This window comes from Chiloscyllium plagiosum, unplaced genomic scaffold (genome assembly GCF_037043375.1).
Source record: "Chiloscyllium plagiosum isolate Xiang-an unplaced genomic scaffold, Cpla_swu_hap1 HiC_scaffold_32, whole genome shotgun sequence".
Classification (NCBI taxonomy): Eukaryota; Metazoa; Chordata; class Chondrichthyes; order Orectolobiformes; family Hemiscylliidae; genus Chiloscyllium; species Chiloscyllium plagiosum.
The window spans coordinates 38,388,088-38,413,356 of record NW_028270170.1 but is presented as its reverse complement, the minus strand read 5'-3'; the positions used below and the strand labels follow the sequence as shown (position 1 = coordinate 38,413,356).

At 39.8% G+C, this 25,269-nt stretch overlaps 1 protein-coding gene across 1 annotated transcript in view; it reads right to left on the bottom strand.

The window, feature by feature from the left end:
• The window catches only part of LOC122540010 (unconventional myosin-Id), a 533,316-nt gene that overhangs the window by 230,047 nt on the left and 278,000 nt on the right, over positions 1-25,269 (bottom strand). The window lies entirely within an intron of this gene.

The window sequence follows — 25,269 nt, the reverse complement described above, 5'->3', positions numbered from 1 at the left end:
TTTCCATGGTTAAGATTAGGAAATCCGATCAAAGAAATCAGTGGCTTGACACAGGTGAAAGTGTCTGGTGAATCTGCTGGAGATTAGAGTTGAGTGTGGGGTGCTGGAAAAGCACAGCAGGTCAGGCAGCATCCAAGAACCATCAAGAGCCCTTCATCAGGAATGAGGCTAGGAGCCTTGAGGGTGGAGAAATAAACGGAAGGGGATGGGGCTGGTGGGGGGAAGGTAGCCACGAGTGCAGTAGGTGGATGGAGGTCATCATAAAGGTGATAGGTCGAGGGGAGGATTGAGCAGATAGGTGAGAAGGAAGATTGACAGGTAGGACAGGATCATGAGGGCGGTGCTGAACTGAAAGGTTGGATCTGGGATAAGGTTGTGGGGGTGGAGGGAAATGAGGAAACTGGTGAAATCCACATTGATGCCCTGGGGTTGGCGGAAGATGAAGTGTTCTTTCTCCAGGCGTCAGGTGGCCCAGGACCTGCATGTCCTCGGCGGAATGGGAGAGGGAGTTGAAGTGTTCAGCCACTGGGCGGTGGGGTTGGTTGGTTGGTGCAGGTGTCCCGGAGATGTTCTCTACAGCGCTCTGTGAGTAGGCGTCCTGTCTCCCCAATGGAGAGCGACCGCATCATGACCGATCGATACAATAAATGACATGTTTGGAAGTGCAGGTGAAACTTTGGATCTGGAAGGCTCCTTTGGGGCCTTGGATGGAGATGTCTATGCCCATACCTTCTCCCTCATCTCCGTCCAAGGCCCCAAAGGAGCCTTCCAGATCCAAAGTTTCACCTGCACTTCCAAACATGTCATTTATTGTATTTGTTGCTCCCGATGTGGTCTCCTCTGCATTAGGGAGACAGGACGCCTACTCGCAGAGCACTTCAGAGAACATTTCTGGGACACCTGCACCAACCCCGTGGCTGAACACTTCAACTCCCTCTCCCACTCCACCAAGGACATGCAGGTCCTGGGCCTCCTCCATTGCCACTCCCTTACCACCCGACACCTGGAGGAAGAATGCCTCATCTTCCGCCTTGGATCTTCTAACCCCATGGCATCAATGTGGATTTCACCAGTTTCCTCATTTGCCCTCCACCTACCTTATTCCAGTTCCAACCTTCCAGCTCAGCACCATCCTCATGACCCATCCCACCTGTCCATCATCCTTCCCATCTATCTACTCAAACCTCCCCTACAACCAATCACTATTACCCCCATCTCCATCCATCTGTTGCATTCTCAGCTATCTTCCCCACCGGCCCCATCCCCCTCCCATTTATCTCTCCATCCCTGAGGCTCCCAGCCTCATTCCTGATGAAGGGCTTTTGCCCGAAATGTCGATTTTCCTGCTTCTCGGATACTGTCTGACCTGCTGTGCTTTTTCAGCACCACATTCTCGACACTGAACTACCTGCTCAAAGTGTAAACTCACTAAATTCTGTCAAATCCCACTCACTTTATTCACAATTGCCACCTTGAACTCAGGCACTAGATTGATAATTCCCACCCCTTGCCCTTCTGCATTACCCTCGCGTCTATCCATTCACTTGCAGACAAAATTCTCGCGACTCGTAACCTTGAATGGATGCATGCTCTGACAAGCAAACTCAGGTGGAAGCTTGGATGACAGACTATAAGATCATAGCCCTTACTGACATCTCCAAGCCTGCTTACATTTTTCAATTGTTTGTTTTCTTTTGAGGCATCATTGACAAAGCTGACATGTGCTGCTCAACCCTAAACTTTCAAAATGGGCTGGTGAACTGTCTTAGAGTCCTAGAGATGTATAGCATGGAAACAGACCCTTCAGTCCAAATCGTCCATGCTGACCAGAAATCAGAAATAATCTAGTCCCATTTGCCAGCATTTGGCTCATATCCCTCTACACCCTTCCTATTAATATACTCATCCAGATGTCTTTTAAATGTTGTAATTATACCAGCCTCCACCACTTCCTCTGGCAGCTCATTCCATACACACACCACCCTCTGTGTTAAAAGGTTTTCTCTTACGTCCCTTTTACATCTTTTTCCTCTCACCCTAAACTGATGCCCTCTAGTTCTGGACTCCCCACCCCAGGGAAAAGACCTTGTCTATTTATCCTATCTATTCCCCTCATGATTTTATAAACCTCTATAAGGTCGACCCTCAGCCTCCGATGCTCCAGGGAAAACCGCCTCAGCATTTTCAGCTGTTCCCTATATCTCAAATTCTTCAACCCTGGCAACATCCTTGTAAATCTTTTCTGAACCTTTTCAAGTTTCACAACATCTTTCCTATAGCAGGGAGACCAGAACTGCATGCAATATTCCAAAAGTAGCCTAACCAATGTCCTGTACAGCCACAACATGACCTTCCAACTCCTACACTCAATGCACCAACCAATAAAGGAAAGCATATCAAACACCTTTTTCACCATCCTGTCTTCCTGGGACTCCACATTCAAGGATCTGTGAACCAGCATTCCAAAGTCTCTTTGTTCTGCAAAACTCCCCAGGCCGTTACTATTAAGTGTATAAGTCATGCTCTGATTTGCCCTTCCAAAATGGAGTACCTCACATTTATCTAAATTAAACTCTATCTGCCACTCCTTGGCCCATCTGATCAAGATCTCGTTGCATTCTGAAGTAACCTTCTTTGCTGTCCACAACTTCTCCAATTTTGGTGTCACCTGAAAACTTATTAACCTTACCTCTTATATTCACATCCAAATCATTTATATAAAATGATGAAAAGCAGTAGACCAGTACTGATCTCTATGGTGCACCATCGGTCACAAGCCTCCAGTCTGACAAGCAACCCTCCACCTCAACTCTGTCTCCTAACTTCGAGCCAGTTTTATATCCAAATGGCTAGTTCTCCTTGTATTTGATGTAACATAACCTTACTACAATTTACCTTGAGGAACCTTGTCGAGCGCCTTACTGAAGTCCATATAGATCACGTCCACCATTCTGCCCTCATCAATCCTCTTCATTACTTCCTCAAAAACTCAATCGAATTAGTGAGACAAAACTTCAGAGGCATAAAGCCATATTGACTATCTTTAATCAGTCCATGCCTTTTCAAATACATGTAAATCCCATCCCTCAGGATTTTCTCCAACAACTTACGCAACACCCATATCAGACTCACTGGTCTATAGTTCCCTGCCGTTTCCTTACCTCCTTTCTTAAAAAGTGACACTACATTAGCCAAACTCCAGTCTTCTTTACCTGTCGCTATCGATGGTATAAATATCTCAGCCAGGAACCTAGCAATCACTTCCCTTGTTTCCCACATAGTTCCAGGGTACACCTGATCAGGTCCCAGAAATTTATGCACCTTTATGAGTTTTAAGACGTCCAGCACTTTGTCCTCTGAAATATGGACTTTTTTCAAGATGCTATTTATTTCCCCATGGTCTCTATCTTCCATACCCTGCTCCACAATAAACACTGATGTAAAATACTTATTTAGTATCTCCCCCATCTCCTGCAGTTCCATAAATAGGCAGCCTTAATGATCTTTAAGGGGCCCTATCCTCTCCCTAATTACTCTTGTCCTTAATCCATTTGTAGAATCCCTTTGAATTCTCATTAATCCTATTTGTCAAAGCATTTTATTGTTCCCTTTCTGCTCTCCTGATTTCCCTGTTAAGTATACTCCTATTGCCTTTGTACACCTCTAGGGATTCACTTGATCCCTGCTGTCTGTACCCAAAATATGCTTCCTTCTTATTCTTAACCAAGACCTTAATTTGTCTAGTCATCTAGCATTCCCTGCACCTACCAGCCTTGCCCTTCACCCTAACAGAAACATATTGTCTTTGCACTCTCATTATCTCAAATTTGAAGGATACCCATTTTCCAGCTGTGCCTATAACTGAATATCCATCCCCAGTTAACATTTGAAAGTTCTTGCCTAATACCATCAAAACTGGCCTTCTTCCAATTTAGAACAGTCTATCCTCTTCCGTCACCATTTTAAAACTAATAGAATTATAGTCACTGGCCCCAAACTGCTACCCCACTGACACCTAAATCACTTGCCCTGCCTTACTCCCCAGGAGGAGGTCAACTTTTGTACATTGTCTAGAAGGTACAACCACATACGGAATCAGAAAATTTTGTTGCACACACTTAACAGATTTCTCTCCATCTAAACCCTTAACATTATGGCAGTTCCAGTCTGGAAAGTTAAAATTTCCTATCATAACCACCCTCTTATTCTTACGGCTAATTCAGATCTGCTTGAACTAATTCACGTGCCTCGATCACAAAACCACATGATGTCTTCCTGCTCCTCTAACCATTAACTCATTTGAGTTACCCACAATCACTCCCTTGAATCCACCATTTCCCATGACCTTGCATTCCATGGTACCAATAACTAACAAAGTCATAATCTGACCATATCCTGATTTCAAAACCCACTTCCTTCTACAGCCCTTTCCCAGACAAATATCATCTTCTCCAAATCACATTTGGCAGCATCTTCAAACACCTTACTAGCTCCATTTGAAGCAATATTTCTGCAAACAATAATTTGCAGAGCTTAATGTCAACCTTGGACACTCATGGTCCACAAGAAAACTTTTCCTGGATTTGTATTTCTGGGTATGACTCACAACATTGTTGCATCAAGCCCAACAGACAGAGATTGGAGTTTATTTACTATATAGATGCTTAACCATTCAACATGAGGTCTGATTGATGACACCAAGTGTTGTCAAGGTTTCGCTCCTCAAAACCACTCTCTATTCCAGGATCACCCAAGAAAGAGAAGCTAGGTTATTTTCCAATCCACCACTTCCATAAGCCTTTCTCTCTTCCCCCTCCAACCATGTGAAGACAGCTAGTGGATTTTGTTTCCACAAAAATTGCACCAGTTTCCGCTTGGCCAGAAAACTCTGACGACACATCCTTTTTCCATTTCTCTACCATCCCATTCATGGGATCACTTCCTATTCCATTGGACCTATTCACATTGAAATCATGATAATCCAAATTCTTGTCCTGCTGGTTGACACAGCAAGTGACACTGACTCTTCAGGTACTGTCAGCCTCCTTTTACAGCTTAGTGTAATAAAATCTCTCTTCAAAAATCCACCTCCGAGCTCTCTGTCTTTACAAGCTACTTATCCACCTCCAATCTCTCTTTCTTCCCCAACATTCTTAAATCACCTGATAATCCTTTGCCCATGTTTTGCAAAATGTTCTATAAATCCTCCAACTCAAGCTTCCATCCCTGCTAAAATAGTCCTAACTAAAGTTGCAGAGTCTGAATGTGCTTCATTACCATCATTATCCTCCTGGTCTTTTCCGCAGCATAGCATCATTACCAACAATGAATTTATTTGTTACTTCCATAGTCTCCCAGACCTTAAACCATAACATTCCTATTCTTCTTAATTTACATTCTCTCCCCTCACTGAAAATTTATCACTCATGGGCATAGGGTTAGCTTCTAGACAACAATAACTTCTACCAACCTCTCACCATTTTGTGACTTCCTCATTACCGAAGTGATCAGATTATTGTATTTGATATTCACTCTTGGTTATGATTTCTTTGAGAGGAACACACAGATTGAAGACATTGTCTTCAAACCCCACCTTAGATCTTTACCATATTACTTTTGTGATGGGTATCTTGGATCTAGTTAATGTCTATAATAAAAAAGGCACATATATACAGAATACATGGTATTCATTTAACGCTACAAACATGAGGTTTATAAGATTGTTGAGTATCTGAAACTTGTTTTTATTTCCAGGAGAAAATTAAGGTGAGCATGTGACCCAAGCTGAATCGGTATACCATCATTACTATGTGATGTAGGCATTAAGAATTAAAGAGACTTGTGTTGCTTTGCTAGAAGGAAGATGTAAGGTGTTCGTAGTTGGCAGCGGCATCTGTGGTTACAGTGGTTAGACTGCTGGTCTCCAAAGATGGTGCTAACAACAACGGTATATGTTTATACTTGTAATCATCTAGTTGCATTCAAGATAAAATAGATTTGGAGTCTAAAGAATAGCTACTGGATACAAAGGCCCAAGTAGATCATGTTGCCTTGTAGTTGGGCTTTGAAATGGATAGAGGCCTTCAGGAACTAGAGAAAAAAAAACTAGAAAGCGCTCAAGCTTTCACGAAATATCACTGTAACACTCGGACAAGGCAGTTCACTAAGATTCAGATGAAAGAGACTTTTGCCTCTAACTGTCTATGATTCTTTGTGCAGGAATGCAGGTTGGAACTCTCACTCTCATTGAAAAGCTCGAATTTTCCTGGATTTGAAACAAGGCTGGAAATTTTGTCGAAGTTACATGAGAGAGAGAACATCCCAAACAAAACCCTCACCAAGATAAATGGTTGAGGATAAAAATTTGCCAGACTGTGAAATAGACGGAAATAAACCACTGGGAGCCAAGAATAATATTTCATTGGGCCTAGAAAAGTTGAATGATTACTTAAGAAACAGTGTAAATTATGTGTAAGGTGGGTGTTTTGATTGTGCAAAGGTTTAGGGTTGGGGGAGAGAATTCTGTTCCGCAGCCAAAAGTTGACTTCATGGAATCACAGAATCCCTACACTGCTGCAGCAGGCCTTTCAGCCCATCTAGCCCCACTAACCTGATGAAGAGCATCCCACCATGACCCACTCCCCTACCCTATCCCTGTGTAACCCATTTCCCAAGACTAATCCACCTTATCTGCACATCTTTGGACTGTGGAAGGAAACCAGAGCACCTGGAGAAAACTCATGCAGACACTGGGAGAATATGCAAACTCTATACAGATAGTCGGCTGAGGTGGAATCAAACCTGGGACTCTGGTGCTGAGAGGAATCAGTACTAACCATTGAGCCACTGTGCTGCCCAGTGTGATGTAAGTGTATTGTAACATTAGTTTCTGTAGACCAAGATAGGCTTATCGTTTATTCAACATGACTGCTTAAATTACGCATGGATGGGTTGTCGCGATACTAAAAACCCTAGAGGTGAACTATGGAGAAAATACAAGCCCAGGATGGTTGAAGGTAAAAATCACACACACAGGATTATCATCCAACAAATTTATTTGGAAGCACTAGCTTTCGGAATGTTGCTCCTTCATCAGGTGGTTCTAAGCTAGTGCTTCCAAATAAACTTGTTGGACTATAACCTGGTGTTGTGAGATTTTTAACCAGCACCAGCACCTCCAAGTCAGGATGGTTGAATGCAGTGAAATAGTTACCCTCAGCAGACAATGATATGCATTTCAGCACATGCTTACAAAATGAGATTGGAATCGCCATGAAGTAACGTTAGATCTAAAGTAGAAAAAGAACCATTCCTCCAGCTAATTGAGCTTCTTAGAAAAGTAAAAAATAGTTTTGATTTTCTATAAGGTTTAACAGTGATAAAGATTTCACAAAGGAAAGCGGCAGACATTTATCCACAAGAACTGGAAAGATTGTTCAACAGGAAATTAGTGAAGATAAAGGTGCTTCAAATCTGTACGTGAATTGATAGAGCTAACTTCAGGTGCTTGAAATCCTGACAGCGACTACATAATTTCCCATTTTGCCATAGAATCAGTTTCATAACATTATACATTTGCTCAGGGTGACTGGCAGTGCTGTCTTCAAAGGGATTGAGCTGCATAAAATTAGAGCATTTTTTTGTGACCTTGAGAATTAGCTTTTGTGGCTGTCCCAGAGCCAAGGACTATGTACAAATAAACAAAATCCTTGCTATTTTACACAATTTTTTAGCAGAAGAATCCGCTAATTGCTCCATCATGTCTATGCCTGGACTTTGAAAAAAATCTGTTCCACAAAGTCTACTCTCAGTTTATGCCTATAAGCCTCTATTCTTTTCATTTTCAAATGTATAGGAAGTTGCAGAACCAAAGAATATAAATTTAAAATGTTGTGCAAAAGAGATACGGGCAACGTAAGGAAAGGCTTTGAACTGATGAGCATCTAAAAGGGGAAAAGAATGGAGGGATATAGGAAGAGGGCTAAGGACAACAGCCTAATTTGTTTTTGCAAGAACTGGTGTGGACTTGTCAGGCTAAATGCATTCCTTCTGTGTTACAATCATTTTACAATGTCATTCTAAGTGTACATCCGATTCTCTTTTGAAAGTTATGACTGAATGTTCTTCGACAAATATTCCATGCAATGCATAGCAAAGGATTGGTGAAAGGTTCAAGCAATTTACTGAAAACATGGTGTCTTATCCACATGTGGATCAAAACCAGTAATCTCATTAAAATTATTGACTTAGAAAATAAAGTCATAGGTACAGTTTTATTTATAAATAAGTTTATAAAATGAGTGGCTGTGTATCAAGGGCTTTGCTGGCAGATACTGGTTGCCTTCTGTGGTAACAGGGAATGTCATAGGCATGTCATATAAACTTGGCATTCAAACCAAAAAAACTCAGTATTAGACTTGGTTTGCACTAACCTCAAGATAGCTTAAAAAATACAAGTCCCAATGCATATGAATCGCCCATCTCAAACATTTTAATCTACAGAGTCTTTCATAACTAGTTCAGAGTGTGACTCAATAGGAAATTAGGAGAAAACCATCATAAAAATAAAACATTAGTATTAATACTTCAATCTCCTCCAACCGGATTCACAGAATCCATATTTTTCTATAAGTTTGTACTTGACAAGTCCTGCTAATGGAATCAGGTTAAAGACAAAGTAAAACAAGATGATCTCATCTTTGACGTGTGCTCCAGTAGTTTCAGGAAGAGTATTTTTAAGAACACAATTCTGCTTGGCTTTTACAGACTTCTTGAAGACGTGACAGAACAATCTTTTAATGGTGCTGTCCTGCATTGTAAGTATACAGTAAAATTAATTATTTAGGATGACATGCTGCGAGCAAGCTGCTTGCAAATTACTTTTCCAAGACAAGCAGATGCTGCCTTTTGCATGAAACTATGAATGGTTGGCTTGGGGCACTTGACAGAGGTATAAGAGTTCCCTTGTTTGTCACTTGAGTAAGGTTTCATTTGGACTGCAATCCAGTGAGATATTATTAGCCCGACATAAATCGATTACGATGCTATCTGGCTCTCCAGACTAAAGGCCCATGTATTTTACATCTATCATAAAACAGTTAATTGAAACTTGATATTCATAGTTAAAACTTTATACTGATTATTCTGCATGCTCAGCTAAGCTTTAGCTGATATAAAACAGTTTATATACAAGGTATTTTAAGACACCATTAACAAAATAAATAAAATGGTAGCTTTGTCTGATATTAATAATCTTTCAGTTTTGAAGGATTACTGAAGGCTCAAGTAGGTTAATATCTAATTGGTAGCCCAAACGTATCCAATTTCTAACACCCAAAATATGTTCAGCTCCTCTGCCAACTCTACTTGCTGACTACATATATCAAGTGTGTCTCTTAAATGGTTGAATGAATTTAGTGTACTTTAAAAGCTGTAGTTTAATGTCTCAGAGTGTTTGGATTCTATAAAATTACCTTTGGGTAATAAACCATTTCATTCGAGGCAGGAGTTTGGACCGTAGATTACATTACAAAAGCAGTCTGCTTCCTCTGCATGAACTAGCAACTCTCAGGAAAGATATGGAGGTGCCAGTGATGGACTGGAGTGGACAAGATTAGAAGTCAGATGACATCAGGTTATAGAACATAGAACAATACAGCACAGAACAGGCCCTTCGGCCCACGATGTTGTGCCGAACTTCTAACCTAGATTAAGTACCCATCCATGTATCTATCCAAATGCCGCTTAAAGGTCGCCAATGATTCCGACTCTACCACTCCCACGGGCAGCGCATTCCATGCCCCCACCACTCTCTGGGTAAAGAACCCACCCCTGACATCTCCCCTATACCTTCCACCCTTCACCTTAAATTTATGTCCCCTTGTAACACTCTGTTGTACCCGGGGGAAAAAGTTTCTGACTGTCTACTCTGACAGTCCAACAGATTTATTTGAAATCACAAGCTTTCAGAGCATTGTTCCTTTGTTAAGTGAAGTTTGTACAGTTTTGGATTACTCATTACTTTGTTTAGACCCTTGGCATATGACTCTTATACATATTATGTTATTCCAGGCAATTGATTTGTCTCCCAGCACCACCTTATTATTAATTTCTTTTTGTAATTATCTCTCGGTTTCATTTAATTGGGTTATAGGTCATCCTTTCACTTGTTATCCAGGTGTTGACACATTACACACACCATCTGACACTTGATCACTGCAGAAACCTATTATTCAGCCTGTCCACACTTCACTCATACTATTTGTATGATCTTTTGATCTCTCTGCCTATAAATTATAGGCACTCTCAGGAAAAGCAGGACCATAAAGAGCAATTGTGGGGCAGCGGAGTGTGAATCAACACTCAATCTATAATTCAATCACAAAATAAGGCAAATTTTAAACTCAAAATATTCTTAGTTTTGGATTTTTTTGTTAAATCAATACACATTGTTTTTAGTTTGTGATGAGATCCATTTCTAACATTCTATTAGAATGTAACTATCAGGGCACAGTTACAGGAATGCTTCTTCCACTTGACTGTTTCAAAAGGTTAGGGACATTCAGTTTTGCCCAGGAGTGGCACATGTAGAGTCATAGAGATGTACAGCACGGAAACAGACCCTATGGTCCAACTCGTCCATGCCGACCAGATATCCCAACCCAATTTAGTCCCACTTGCCTGCACCTGGCCCATATCCCTCCAAACCCATTCATATACCCTTCCAGATGCCTTTTAAATGTTGCAATTGTACTAGTCTCCACTACTTCCTCTGGCAGCTCATTCCATACACGTACACGAAGAGTCATCTAGACTTAAAACATTAGCTGGCTCTCTCTCCCTGGTTGCTGTTTGACCTGATGTGATCTCCAAAGTCAGAGACAGGACTGGCTTGGTGAAGTAAGCTGTCAGGAAATTGAGTTGTGCTTATGAATGAATACTGATTACAAAGTGCAATCCAGGGAAACACAGACCAAGCAAAGGAGGGGGATCAATTCAATGGAATCAATTGTCAATGCTGTCCATGACAAAACAGCTCGTGAGGGGTTTCAAGACCAGATCAGCAGACATGGAGATTTATAATCAATTGTGAAATTCAATGGGATTTGATGACTTTTGAGTCTTTAACATCTGGGAGGTATTGCTGAAAAATGTGTGGGATTTGGCTTGATCTTATTTGATTTCTAATGAGCACTTGTAGAATTTGATCACAGTATATTACTCATGTTTCCCATGTTAATTCTGGGTGTTATAAAGAAGTTGTATAATTATTGTAGATTATAAAATTTATTGTTGTTATTGCATACCATGAGATCTTGTTGCTTTACTCTTAGTAAGTCACCTGGATTTTTCATTTTGTCTACTTTGAATCAAAAGTTACTTGTCCCTAGCCACATTTTAACAAAATTTGACAGTCAAGTCAAGGAGCGTAAGTTTAAAAAGTTACATTTGCAAACAATTGGTTTCATTTTTAAAATTTAAAAATACAAACAGATCATGCTAACTATATAACTGGGACATGACAAATTAGTCCAACATGTCAAAGACAAAGAAAACAGCCTGACTCATGGTTAAAAACGAATAAAAGTTCTTGATTCTATACAATGCCTTTACACAACCTCAATGTCCCAAAACACATTATAGTCACTGAAGTACATTCACTGCTATAATGTAGGAGCTATATTTTATGCAGCAGCTAATTTGCTCACAACAAACTCTCACAAACAACAAAAAGCGATGAATTTCAGTTTGCAATATTTTTGTCTCAGATCCAGAAGGTTTGTGTTTAATGTGCGTTTCAGGGTTGGAACACAAAATTCTAGACTGGCATTCGTTGCAGCATCGAGGGAGTGTTGCACTGCTGGAGGTGCTGTCTTTCAGATGAAACATTAAACCTGTCTGCCCTTAGTTGGGCATAAAGGTCCCATGGTACTATTTAAAAGAACAGGCAAGTTAGTCCGAGCATCGCTGCCAATGTTTAATACTCAATTAATACTTCAAAAGCAGACAATTGGTCATTATTGTATTACTGTTTCTGGTAGCTTACTGTGCATATATTGGCTGACATGTGTCCTACATTACAATGGTGACTACAGGGTTCTTGTGGCACAGTGTCAGTACCCTCCCCATGAGCCAGCAGGTCCAGGTTCAATTCTATCTACTCCAGAGGTGCATCTTAACATCCTTGAATCTGTTGATTAAAAATATTACAACAGTGGCTACACTGTAGAGGCAGTAAATAAATGCAAATAATTTTTTACTAGCTCAAATGTATTTTTATTGATGCAAATTGAATGATAAATGCTGGCCAACATACTCATTAGAACTCCACTGGTTAATTTTGAAATGATTAGAATGAGTTCAGTGAAACTTCTTTTCTTTAACTTCAGAGTTACATGCAAATTTATGGATGCAATCATCCTCTGAAATTCCTTCGCACCACCAAATTATTACCAGCAAAGAGTTGACGTCTCCAGGAGGCAGTTTCACCGATCTATGTAGCATCATTTCACACAACCCACTGTGAAATTAAATAAACCACAGACTGTTTAAACCTGGTATTGTCTTTGATAGTTCCATGAGGTGCGAAGAGATATAAAGAGCCATTTAACTGGAATCAAAACTTCTGATCTCCAAGGCAATTGCGATAACATCCTGACCGCATGTGATAGGTGGGTCACTTAGAGTTAACACATCAAAAAATTCAAATACAAAGATTGAGGTTTCTCAAAGGATCATGACAATTCTTTGGTAGTCCTAGATTCTAGTCACTGAGCTTCTCCAGAAAGCAAATACGTTAGGTTTAAGAAATATTCTACTGAAAGTATAACAAATGTGGCCTGATCATTTAATTCAAATGCCTGATACTAGTTAAGTATCTGAAAAAGAGAACCCAAACGGAATCAAGGAAAATAATCTCTTAGGGTCTCAGCTATCAGATGGACCTGTGTGCAGGAAAGCAATTCCAAATTCAGATTTTATACTTCTCAGAGGACCAATATTTAACAGATATAGATAAATCATAGGTTGTTATTATTGACAATGATGGATGTATCATTATCACCATCAACTCCTTCATTAAGTGAGCTGATCGAGTAAATATAACTTAATTTTTCAACAAGAGATTATCTTTGTTCGTAGAAACAAAGTTGGAGGAAAATGATACCTGAAGGTTTTCAATTCCTTTGGACCATACAGTTTTTGACAGTGAATTTTGCAGCTGGTGGATCACATGAGTTTGAGTTACCTACTTCTGTGGGAAGGCTATTATCTCTATCCTTAGTCATACAGCCACACAACATGGAAGCAGATCCTTTGATTCAACTCATCGGTGCCAACCAGACATCCCAATCTGACCTAGTCCCATCTGCTAACATTTGATCGCTTGACCCAAAACATTAACTCTGATTTCTGTCCACAGAAAGAAAAATCCCTCTAAACCTGTGCCATTCATATACCCATCCAAAAGCCTTTTAAATGTTGTAATTGTACCTTCCTCCACTACTTCCTCTGGCAGCTTATTCTATACATGCACTAATCTCTGTGTGAAAGGTTACACCTCATTCTTTTTAAATCTTTCCCCTCTCACCTTAAACCTATGCCCGCTAGTTTTGAACTCCCCTACCCTAAGGATAAAGAACTTGGCTACTCACCCTCATACCCCTCAGTCTCCGATGCTCCATGGAAAGAAGCCCCAGCCTACTCATCTTCTCACTATAACTCAAACCCTCCAGTCCCGATAACACCGTTGTTAATTTTTTCTGCACCCTCTCATGTTTAATATCCTTCCCCTATAGAAGGATGACCAGAATTATAAGCAGTATTCTAAAAATGGTCTCACCAATGTCTTGCATAGCCGCAACATGATATCCCAATTCCTATATACAATGTTCTGACCAATGAAGGCAAGCATGCCAAATGCCTTCTTCAAAACCCTGCCTGTCCACCCTGTTCACTTTTAAGTCTGTTCCACTTGCTGCAGTGAACACTTATTAATATAAGTGCGTTTGTAAAAGGTACTGTGGACACAACTCCATTTTGTGGAACTGGTACCTCATCATGTATGTGGGTTCAATCCAATTCCAATGTCTTTCAGAATTCCTGCTCAGTTAGTTAGTGGAGGTATGACCAAGTCAATCATGTTCCAGTCAAGTCAATGAAGCTTGTATTGAAAACACATCTTGCTCTGTTGCTTCCCAAAAGTGAGTAGAGATCAAGAAAGGTGGTTGGCATGCACAGAATGAAGTTAACTTGACCCCATTTGACATTAAAAGATGGTCTTGCATGACATCTATTACGAGGGGGCATAGCTTTAAATTAAGGGGGGGTAGGTATAGGACAGATGTTAGGGGTAGATTCTTTACTCAGCAAGTCGTGAGTTTCATGGAATGCCCTGCCAGTAGCAGTGGTGGACTCTCCCTCTTTATGGGCATTTAAACGGACATTGGATAGGCATATGGAGGATAGTGGGCTAGTGCAGGTTAGGTGGGCTTGGATCGGCGCAACATCGAGGGCCAAAGGGCCTGCGCTGCGCTGTATTTTTTCTATGTTTTTCTATGTTTTCTATCTGGAATCAATGATGGACGTTTCCTTGTCGATTTCAAGCTGACTATACACCACAATATTTCGATCACTAGTTGGTCTCTTCTGCTGGTCATATTCAATGGCAATGAAAATCACATTTGCTGATGGATGCAATTCAATACACAACCAGGTCAGGCAGCATACATTTCAATGGATTGCCCAACTTATGAACAAGTTCCCAGATATTAATGTAGAGGAATTAAGAATTGGCTGGCCTGAGATTTTCAGAGTTCTGACACAAGGCTTAGTTTACACAAATAAAAAACAAAATAACTATGGATGCTGTAAATCAGAAACCAAAACAGAAATTACTGGAAAAGCTCAGTAGGTCTGGCAGCATCCGTGGAGAGAAATCAGAGTTAAAGCTTCAGGTCAAGTGATCCTTCCTCAGAATCGATGGGAAACATTAACTCTGATTTCTGACCACAGATGCTGCTAGACTTGCTGAGATTTTCCTGCAATTTTTAAATTTGTTTCTGAGTTCATGAAAATCCTGTTCCATGATTTCGAACATTTTTAATGATTGGTTACAACTAATCAAATTGCTAGGCCACTTCAAAGAACACAAAGAGTAAACCACATAATGAGAGACTGGAATCAAATGTCTCACCAATCATTCTGGCTAGGGCTGGCAGGCTTCATTCCCTGAATGGGAGCAGTGAATATAAGGTTACATAATGCAGTTGGGGTATCAACAATATGATTTCTCAAAAATCAGAAAAAACATCACTCACAATCTCACTTCAAAACAATAAAATTTCCAGTTAGGTCCACAACGTGGCTATTGAATTTCACCAGGTTAGTTATACCTATTAAAATCACTGGACAAAGGTCACTTTGGGGATTTTTTAAGACAGGAAAAAGGTTGCTGGTGGCTTGCTGAGGTATATCAGAGGTTTGGCAAGAGGAAATAGGATGGACAAGTGCAGGTTGATTCAGCTGAGGTTTGGCTATGAAAACAGAAGTTGGGGAGTTATTTTGAATTGTACAGGACATTGGTGAAGCCGCAACTGAAATAGTGTGTTTAGATTTGGTCACCTTGCTACAGGAAGGATTTATTAAACTGGAAAGACTGTAGAAGAAATTTACAAGGATGTTGCCAGGACTCAATAGTCTGAATTATAGGGACAGGTTGGACAAGCTAGGACTTTTATTTTAGAGCATAGCAGACAATGGGAAATCTTATAGAAGTGTATAAGTCATGTGAGGCATGGATGGGGGGAATGCCTTCAGTCTTTTCCCAGGATTGGGGAATCGAGGACTAGAGGTTTATGGTTAGAGGGGAAAGAATAAAATGGACCTGAGGGGCAACTTTTTTTTTTACACAGAGGGTGGTTTGCATTTGGAATGAGCTGCCAGTGGAAATTGTTTAGGTGGGTACATTAACAACATTTAAAAAAAATTTGGATAAATACATGGATAGGAAAGGTTTAGAAGGGTATGGGCCAAGTGCAGGGAAATAGGGTTGGCATGGACCAGTGTGGGCCAAAGGGTCAGTGTCCGTGCTCTAGGACTCTCTGACTCTATAACTGGATTGGAAGCAGAGAACAGCCTCAAGAATAATTGCTAGGCCAAAAAGAGCTCCTACATATAGGACTTCCATAGTTTTTGATCATTTACAGCTAAAAATCAATGGTAGCAGAGTGCTATTTTGCTGGGTGTTTACATTCAGCTGACTTTAAAAGATCAAAAAAATCAATACGATAATTCAGTAGAAATGCCATAAAAGTACCCTGGTCTCAGAGGACAATAGGACTGCTCTCTCAGAGGGAAATGACTAGTGGTGGTTTAAACTTGCTTGTCATCTACACCTGTAAGCTGAGAAAGCAAAACCTTCAAGGTAACCTCAGCTGAAATGGGAACTGAACCCACACTACTCCTGTCACTCTGCATTACAAGCCAGCCGTCGAGCCATTTGGTAATATCTGCTAATGAAGTTATTGTTACTTAACAAGTAGTATGAGGGCTCAGAATACTTCTAGCAATTAAATCGATTAACATACTTTATCCAGTATGGCTAATCTATGCCTGATTAGTCATTCATTTTCTGTATCCTTTATGAGTAAGTTAACAGTTCTTGGCTTGGTTATTGTTGGAGGAGGCTGCAATTATAGAGCATTCAATCACAAACTAGCCAGAAACAGATGTTAAACACACATTAATAGAGACATGTAACCCACTCTTTTTGGCATTAGTCAACATTAAGTGGTATTGACGATGATACAGAACTCTCATAAGCTACCCACTCGCCTCCCATGTGGAAGGAAAAAGGCAAGTGATACCTATTCCATAAACAAAGTAATCTAGCAGTGTGACATGAAAATCAAATAAACAATCTTGCCCACTGATGCTTTCATTTTTAACTTCAAAGTGACGAGGTAGTTCTGATTGTTCATAAAATGAACACTGTGTGAAAGACTGGCACAACTAAGTGTTTTTAATGTCATGGTGCAGAACACAGATCAATGAAATAAACACAGATAGCAAGAACTGCAATTCATGTCGTATCAGTGGTGTCTGAAAGTTACAATAAGCAGGTACTAAACATTTTACAGTTTCTTTTGACTATACTCCTCCCCTAGGTGCTATTGAAATTAGTGGTTTTAATTATACTAATTGTTATGCATTTCCAAGTACTTAATTAGTCTTCTAATGGTCTGCAAAAAAGAAGTACTTATAATGTCTAGACTGCAGACAGTAATACTTGTATACCAATCCAGAGAAAATCAGTTACTGGTTTTAATGCGATTCTTTTAGAGCAGTGATGTAAATAGGTCCCCGTGATCAGACTGACTAACCAGCAGCTGTGAATTACTTGATGATTTGATTCCTACTCAATGCTGAATTACCCTTTTACTCTGAAATTAATTTTGCTTAATTCAAATTATTGGACAATACAAATACTTTAGAGCAAGTAAAATGCATCATCTCAATAGGTCATAAATACTCAAATAAATTGTAAAATCAGTATTATAAATCACAATAATACATGCATCACGCTATTCTCTAGTTGTCTCAGCTGCTAAATGTAGAAGAACAAAGCTCCTTCACCCTTAGAAGCTAAAAATAGAATTGTGGATATGATGTGTGAATGGTACAGGAAAAGCAGCAGCAGCTCTGGTGTGATAGACCTTTTACTAAATCATGTGTTCACGCCTGTACTCATTCATGTGCATGCTCGTGTGTATGCTGTTTAGTCTGTGCATGAGGGGTTTTGGGTATGGATGGTGTGCATGCACACAAGACGAATGTGCTTTTGGATCATTTAAATTAAGATCTAACAATGGATGAATATTCCGCAGTTTTGCTCACTCTAGCCATGCATTTGAAAATACATACACAGAACTTTGCTCACAAACATTAAGCGGGTAACACTGAGATCTAGAGGTTATATCAGTTTGCACTTATAGCACACACAGTCCATACTCAGGATCACATGATCAACAGTGGTCACGTTGAACCAGTGAATGGGTTAACGTTGTTAGCTTCTGCCATCGGTTATATTAAAGCAACAAGGATTGATGCAAACATAACTGAATATTCAGAGAATTTAACAGTCAGAAGAAAAAGGTTTTTGGCAAGAACATAAAGTGTCAAGGCCCAAACTTTACTAAAAGAGCCTTTGAACTGAGAAACTTTGAAAGCTTTCTAAAGCACAATGACTTTTCATGATGGAGTACAACACAACACAATCTACAGCACACTGCTGAAATTCTTATTGAACTACTCAATGAAAATATATGTAGTTCTGAACGTAGCAATTCATATATAAATTAGGTCTTCCTTAATAGTTAGCAATTTTGGTTTGAAATTGATCCTTTGACAACAGGCTTCATCTTACTTCCTCTATACCAGCTTTAGTATTCCACAAATATGTACTAGAGAGACTCCAGGAAATCTTGGTAGAAAATAAATTGACTAAGGCAACCAAAAATATGACTGAAGTAAGTGAATGATGGATGCTGACACAAATGATAAATGGTTTCATAGCAAATAGCAGTCCTGGATGGTTTATCATCATTAATTTTTCAATGATCGAGCTGCAGGTACATTTTTTTTTCATCTTCTGATGAAATAATCTCAGGCATCTTTGGCATTGAATAGGTGCAACAACACACTGATATTAAATAAAAGAAAATGATACATTTTTTTTCTTTCCAGTGCAATGCTGATTGGCCTACTGTGCATTCCAGGAATGTTTTTTTTGTCAGATTGCAGCATTCACTAAGTCGATTCAAGTTGCTTTATGTGGAGAAATATGATAACAGTTGTTTCACAAAAGCAGAATTTGAAATCAAAGTTACATATTTACAAGCAAGCATTGTAAAAAGCATTGAAGTGATGCTTTAAGTGTATGTAATGTATAAATGCTTCTATTTACAGCATTATAATTGAGACATTTGATACCGTTGATAGGAAAAGGGTATACTCCTGGAATGAAATGCAATACTTCAGGGATGTTATTCCTGGTTGGAAATTGTTCGACAGAAATAATACTTACAAGATCAAAGTTTCCCCTATGATATCAACATTACAATAGTATGAAACCATTTCTATGAAAATTATGCATTTCACAGTTGCTGTGACAGGATCTTTCATCAAATTCACTTTTTATACTTGCAAATTTGCTGTCTTTCCACCTCCCCCCCCCACCCCCAACCAAGTTTCCACTCCCTCTAATTCACTTTGTCCTTGTTCTTGAAGGCAGTCACCTTTTCTTGGGTATGAAGCCAAGTGGTATGTTAGCTTTTATTACAAGAGGTTTGTAAATAGAAGTAAAGAGGTCATCCTGTAATGATGTAGTCTCTTGATGAGACTGAACTTTGAGAATTCCATTCAGTTCTGATCTCTTTACGAAGGAAAAATGTATTTGTCATAGTGGAAGTACACAATGGTTCACCAAATTAATTCCTGCAATGGACTAATTGTCCTTCGGTGCAATAGTTAAAGTGGGCCTGTAGATTTTTTAAATTCACTCATAGGATATGGACATTGCTGGCTAGGGCGCATTTGCTGCTCATCCCTAACTGCCCAAGAGAAGGTGGTGGTGCACTGAAATAACTCCAAGGAGACAAGTGTCCCATCATCCAGTCACCCTTTATTTACACATGCTCAGTATATAGGCTCTGACCAGCCAGCTCAGAGCCAGTCCCTATATTGAGGAGACTCTCTGAATTTCCTATTTATATCAGTCTGGCAGGGCTCCCTGGTTAGTGCAGATTAACAAACTCAATCTAGGATCTCATAGCCAATGGGATCCCCAGTCCAGGTTCCAGTCACTATATGAGCCATATTCTCTGAAGTTTAAAAGGAATGGGTGTGATTTCCATTTTATGATCATTCTTAAAAACTCCAGAAATTATAGGTCCATTCTATCTAATCTTTCTCCATAGACCAACTCCCATCCTAGACTTAGTTTGGTAAATGTTCATCCCTCCACAGTAAATCATTTTTTTCATTTGTTGCTTCACCATCGCATAATGTACATCTTTTCCTTATATGCTTACTGGACATCTCCAAGTGTACAGTATTTGCCATATGGGAGATGTTTATGAGGGCATGTACCTTAGTGCAGTTAATCCTCTCCCAAGTGGAATATCCACATTGGAAAGAGTGTGGGTTGTGTTCAGGGTACCACAAATCCGCAACTCACTCACAACTCCAGGTAGATGGTTGTGCACATCATGTATCGTATCATATCCCAGAAATTTCATTCAGCAACAATGCAAAACAAAGTGAGGGGCTTCTCAGCTTCAACCAGTGTGATGTGGGGATGTCATTCCTTCTAACGTGCTCAAAGTCCAGGAATGGTGGAAGAGACAGAATTTCTAGAAGAGGTAGAATTTCCAAAACAGGACAATGGCTAAGGCGGCAGAGATCAGCAATGTGTGTGATTCATGCAAAGGCACTGCCGGAGCACTTAGTGAGGCAATATGGCCAGTCATCTGTGAAGAGTCTGGGATCTTGCACAGTTTAAGCCCATAGTTAGTCACGGAAAGTCATAGCCAAAGAATAAAGATACAGAAGAGGCTGAACTTGCAGCTGATTTTGGTGTAAATAGTGACAGGGAAGGTTAAACCCTTACCCAAAAGAAAATACAAACTTATGAAGAAGTTAACCTGAACACTCAAGTTCAGCTTCTAAACCTGTTACACTCGATAGAAGAGGCGGGTTCCCGAGAATGGAAACACGGAATAAACTACAAAGCTTGATACCTGCTCACAAGAAGCAAAAAGTAAAATAAAACAGTAAAATAAAACAAAGAACAGTACATGCTGAAGGGTGGAAACAAAAACAAATTGCTGAAGAAACTCAGCAGGTCTGTTAGCATCTGAGGAGAGAAAGCATTGACTTATTATGGACAGGGGTATGGAAACTGCCACTGCACCACAAGAGAGCCTCAATACATGCTCAAGTGAAACCTGAATAAATGGCTTCCACGTGCATACATTTAAAATACAACTGATATACAATTTTCACCTTGGGGGGGAGCTTTCAAGGCAGCCTAATGGAGTAGGAAGAAATGCACTTTTTTCCAGCGGCAGTTGCTAAATAGGGTTGGATGCAGGACAGAGGTGTGTCACAAAATCTCTGAATGGGTTGATATAGAAAATACCTAGAAGCAGAACTGGGAGTACATCTCGCTGTCCTCGATCTGGGACTAGTTTTAATTCTCCACCTAATACCCTGACTGTGATCAACTAGTTCAAAACATACTAAGGACCTTATTGGCTCATTTATTTAATGGATAAGCTTACTGACCTATAGTGGCACGGTGGCTCAGTGGTTAGCACTGCTGCCTCATAATGCCAGGGACCCAGGTTCAACACCAGCCTTGGGCAACTGTCTAAGTGAAGTTTGGACTTTCTCTCCATCTCTGCATGGGTTTCCTCCCACAGTCCAAAGATGTGCAGGTGAGGTGAATTGGCCATGCTAAATTGCCCATTGTTCAGGGATGTATAGGTTAGGCCCATTAGTCATGGGAAATGTAATGGGGAAGAGGTCTGGGTTGGATACTCTTCCAAAGGTTGGTGTGGACCTTTTTGGGCCAAATGGCCTGTTTCCACACTGTAGGGATTCTATGAAGATAGATTAATGTTTACCTATTGTACATTCCAAGCACTTCCAGCCTTTTATTTCAGAATGTTATTCTAAGTTTATTTGTATGTGTTACTGCAAGTCTTTGTTGGGAAAGGTATCTTGTTGCTCAGCAACAATGCTTCAGGACTACCGCTGTAAAGAAATTATTCATTGGTTAGTCCAAAAACATCATGCAGAAAACAGTTTGGATGCTATCTGGACTCAAAAGCATCCATTGAACATCCTCCTCATGTCGCAAAAAGAAATGTTTGTCTTTGTTTCTCACCATATTATAAAGCACAATAAGATATTTTATTTTTGAAAGATACTCACTGTTATGTAGGCAAAACAGACAATTGATTCTGTGCCATTAGCATGTGACATGGAGCTGGATTTTGTTTTGGTTGTGCTATTGTTGAAGGGTGAATTCGACCTGCAGATTAGGACAACTTGGTGGGTCTTATTGAAATTATACTAGGTGGTCTTTTAATATTCACCTAAGCCTACAGACAGATCCTTAGTGCATTGTCGTACTAAGATCGACCCATTATTTGTATGTGTCATAATTTCTGTTGTTTCTAGAAATTTTATCATTGGTGCTTCTGTTCAAATTCCCAGGCAAAACACAATAGTCACACAAACTGTAGGACCAAACGAGTTAGCCAGTCAATTTCAGAAATTTTCAATAATCAACTTCCAAAACACAGATATAACATTTTATATTTGCAAGGCATATTATTTTAGATGCAATTTCAATGAAGGGCTTTCAATCAACAATGTATTAGTAGGAATCTCTGTCTTACAACTTGAGCACACTGAATACGACAACATTGTGAAAGAAAATAATTCACCCTTCTAGCAGTTCATTATTTACTTGCAGTGCCTTAGGCAATGGGAAGTTTATTGGAGATAGTGTTCTTTAATTCAACAGAGTTCATTGCATCGTTAACAGGGGAAGAAATCTACTTGTCTAGCAAGCAGGCTGTAAAACAGGATGACAATGCTTGTCAGTAAACTACAGTACAAACAAGCCATACTGTGCAGGAGACTATTTTGCTCTGCAGAATTTTAATTGGGAAGGCCAGCTGCTCCTTCCTGCTGTGTAAATATTGTGCTCAAAAACAACAATCCTGCACCGAAATGTTGCTCTTGGATAATACAATACATAATACATCATAACTGAAGCCTACCATTAATAAATGTAAGACCGTAGTATTAACCAAGATTGAACCTCAGATGTTGTTATTTTTCTACTGTGTCATTTGTGCTAAAGATATAAGAAATACAGACTGAAACATACCAGACTGTAATTTTTGAGATTTTCACCAAAACTGGATTGTTGAGATCCATACCTACATGATAAATGCTACAGCAGTTCCGATTGGGTTAAAGCTTTTAGTGAGGTTCTGAAAGACAGAGAGCAAGACTATTTGATATACTGAAAAATCAGAAGTCAAAGGATCTGAATGAAAGAAAACTACACTACAGGGCTACGCAATTGGGTTAATTATTTCCTGAAGAAGGGCTCATGCCCGAAACGTCGATTCTCCTGCTCCTTGGATGCTGCCTGACCTGCTGCGCTTTTCCAGCAACACAATTTCAGCTCTTATCTCCAGCATCTGCAGTCCTCACTTTCTCCCCTTAATTATGGTTGTGCCAACTGAAAAAGAGCTATCCAGCCTAATTTCAGCTCTCGGCTCCAAGCCCATTGCATCGCAGTTGATGGTACTTCAAATGCATTGAAAATTTCTGCCTCTATCACCCTGCCAAGCTAAGAGTTTAAAACCTTCATCAGAATCCTCAAAAAGGTGGTTATCAATTTTTCTGTCATTCTTCTACCAATTACTTTAAATCCATGCCCCATGTCATCGACCTCTACACTGAGGCATACAAGTACTTATCCATTTGCTCTAAGCCCCTCATAACTTCATAAATTTTAATTAAACATCCCCACAACTACTTACTTCAAAGAAAACAACCTTAGCCAGACAATTGTTTACACATTGTCAAAATTCTCCAGTTCTGGCAACATCCTTATAAACCACCTTTGTACCCTCTCTAGGATGATTACACACTTCCTATAAACAGGTGATCAGAGTTGTAAACAGGACACTAGCTGCAGCCAAAGGGAATTCTAGCATAATTTCAATGCCGATTTATTACTTGCCCTGACTAATAAAGGAACGTGTCTGTTGGCCTTCTCGACTACCTGTCAAACTGTCCTGCTATAACCTTAATGATCTGCGGACATGCACTCCAATGTTATCCTCTGCAATGCCGAGTGAGGAATTTTCTTCCTATCCCAGTCTCATTACAGTGCAGACATGATAGGAATGGCAGGCTCCTTTCCCTGAAGGACATTAATAAAAGCTGAGATGATGCTGACCCTTTAACAAGGTTATTTTGCCCCTGGCTTTTTCCAAGAGGGGTAGTAAAGGCAGCGGTGCCAATGTGCCCAAACGGGCTACTTTTAATAATGGCTAACAGAGGAGGCCTTTAGGAATTTTTTTAAACACTCGCACAATGAAAGAGAAGAGGCCAGTTCTCCCCGTTCAGGGATTTTTCTAGTTTGGTTTAGTTTTAGTTGGGAACCTCGTGAAAGCCACTGCAGTGGAAAAAGGTTCCATGTTTCAGCAAATGATCCCTGGCCGATCCCCTCTCTCTCTAACATCTCCTCTATAAGAAACTGCATTTGAATTTACCTTTTTGCCAAGGGGTGTGTTTATGGGATGTTGCAAGAAATCACAACAGCACATCATTAAGCTCCGATAGAGTCAGTAATGTTTTCAAATAGTTGTTATTCTAAATTCTTCTCTTTTGCTTGTGTTCCACTCGGTAGTCTTGTAAAATAAATTCTGTTTTGTTTAAATCTGAGTGATTTGACCAGCTGCATCACTCCTGGAATATCCACCTTACACCTGCTTAAAACAGCTAGAAAAGGTAGGGTCTGGGCTACCTTCTTAAAATGTTTTGAGGGGTTCTGGCCTGGAACAACGTAGTTAATTACAGTCCATTAGTTTTTAACTTATGGAAATGGTCTAAAAAATGGTCAGACTTACTGAATTCAATTATATAGTTTTCCATGAACTCATTCCTCTTGTTCACTTCCATTAGTACTGTGATGGGATAGTCATCTTCAATTTTTTTTTTAATGTTAGCAAAGAGGAAATGTCTAGCTTTTGCCCATCCCCAAGCTTCATCTGAAACCCTCAAGCTAAATGGCAGTTTTTCATGCATGATCTGTCCTCCAAATGATGAGAATTCCAAGTTGTAAACTGCTGCCTACTGCTCGACAGAAACTTCTCCTTTTAGGGAAACTAAATGCAATAGCAAATAGATGTGACCTTGCAAGTGCTATGTGCATCTGGAAAAATGTTCTTTAGCATTAGGAATTTAACCTGTATGTGGACCTTCTAACTTGGATATAACTGACCAGGAGTTAGTTATATATAAACCAGGAAAATGAAAAATTGTGCAAATTCTACTTTGGCTTTAATATACAAATGCAGAAGTAGTGAACTGGCTTGGAAATGGTATAATAAAACCAGAAAGCAATAGTTTGTTCTGCCAGAAGCAACATCTGTCAGAGACTAAAGGGTGTAATTG